This window comes from Branchiostoma belcheri, unplaced genomic scaffold, assembly GCF_001625305.1.
Source record: "Branchiostoma belcheri isolate BF01 breed outbred unplaced genomic scaffold, Haploidv18h27 scaffold6, whole genome shotgun sequence".
Taxonomy (NCBI): Eukaryota; Metazoa; Chordata; class Leptocardii; order Amphioxiformes; family Branchiostomatidae; genus Branchiostoma; species Branchiostoma belcheri.
This window is the reverse complement of record NW_017804242.1, coordinates 4,254,933-4,256,778: the sequence shown is the minus strand read 5'-3', so window position 1 is coordinate 4,256,778 and position 1,846 is coordinate 4,254,933.

Below are 1,846 nucleotides of genomic sequence, written 5' to 3'. Positions count from 1 at the left end.
CTGTCCCCTCTCATCACCCCCTCCCTGTCGGCCCGAAAACCGATTCTGCCCCCACCCACCACGGCGGAAGTTCATCAGTCTACCCAAAAAATTACCAAGCCCGCCATCCGAAACGCCATCCTCAGAGTCGTCTTCTCCCTTCCGTGACCACCATGATCGTTTTGGTGGATGTTTGCGCCGTTTCTCCTTGCTTTCCTCGCTGGAGCGTTCTTCTGAGCTGTCATCGGTCTCCTCTGATGACTTCGGTCCGTCTTTGCTCCAGCCTCTACCCCAACCACCTCGTTCTCGACCGCCGTCCCCACGTCTTCGTGGGGGACCCTCCATTGTTCCATTGCTGTAGAGTTAACAACAACAAAAATTGAAATTGTAGATTTCTGACATCCTGGACGTGTTTTATGTATACGTACAGTCTAAGAACCACATTGGATGATCATAGGGAAATACGTAATTGAATTACATAATAGAATGGAATATTACTCGTAATTCATTCAGGTGTGACACCATGGATTACAATACATGTTTCATACCATAATTTCATAGTACACAAGTCATAGAGCATACAAAGTGTTAATATTATAATTCATCTTCTACTGCCTACAAAAAAATGTTCAAATACCTTACTAGCATTAGCTATAGTTGTTATGGCACTTTTGTGTATCATTTAAGCATTTATTTTCCGTTTCTCGTTGTAAGATGTACAAGATGTATAACACCCCCATGAAACTCCTTCCTCTTCGCCCCCGCCGTTCTGCTTCGCCCCCGCCCCGTTCTGCTTCGCCCCCGCAAAAAATCTGCTTCGCCCCCGTCGTTCCTCTACGCCCCCGGCGCAATTCTGCTTTGCCCCCGTCCTTCTGCTTAGCCCCCAATGGCGGCACAGCTCACAGTCGACACGAAAATCGTCTGCAAAATAACAATAAAGGCTGTGCCGCCAAATTTAAAGTAGCCCATGCTCCGGCAAACATTCTGGACCACCTTTCTGCCAAGTGGCGTTGCACAAATCCTTCCCATTCAAAAGTTTACCCCTACCTCACGGCCCGTCAGTGGTTCTTACGTTTATAAGTACTGGCGTTTATAAGTACAGCCGTGAGTGAAATTTCCCGCCAGTACTTATAAACGTAAGAACCACTGACGGGCCGTGAGGTAGGGGTAAACTTTTGAATGGGAAGGATTTGTGCAACGCCACTTGGCAGAAAGGTGGTCCAGAATGTTTGCCGGAGCATGGGCTACTTTAAATTTGGCGGCACAGCCTTTATTGTTATTTTGCAGACGATTTTCGTGTCGACTGTGAGCTGTGCCGCCATTGGGGGCTAAGCAGAAGGACGGGGGCAAAGCAGAATTGCGCCGGGGGCGTAGAGGAACGACGGGGGCGAAGCAGATTTTTTGCGGGGGCGAAGCAGAACGGGGCGGGGGCGAAGCAGAACGGCGGGGGCGAAGAGGAAGGAGTTTCATGGGGGTGTATATACATGCTTTGTTTTGACTGAAATTATCTCAAGGAAAAGCGTTGGGATACTAAGACAGTTCAAAACAACGAAATAAGCCCCTTATCACAATGAATAGCTGCTCAAAGAAATCAACACATAAGACTATCTGGAAATTTTAAACAGATCATGTTTCATGTATGTATGTATGGTTTATCTATGATTATTGTATGTTAGTTTGAATCAAGCTGTCACACATTTGATATTTATATCAAATAATTTCCCTTGATTATCCGGAAAAACATAGATATAGCACTACTATCGAAAGATGGCAAAAAACGTCAACAGTGCTAAGTATATAGATGAGACGCGTGACATTGTCAGTGAATTTACGTACCTTTCCTTGAATTTCTTCTTCGGATGTGGGG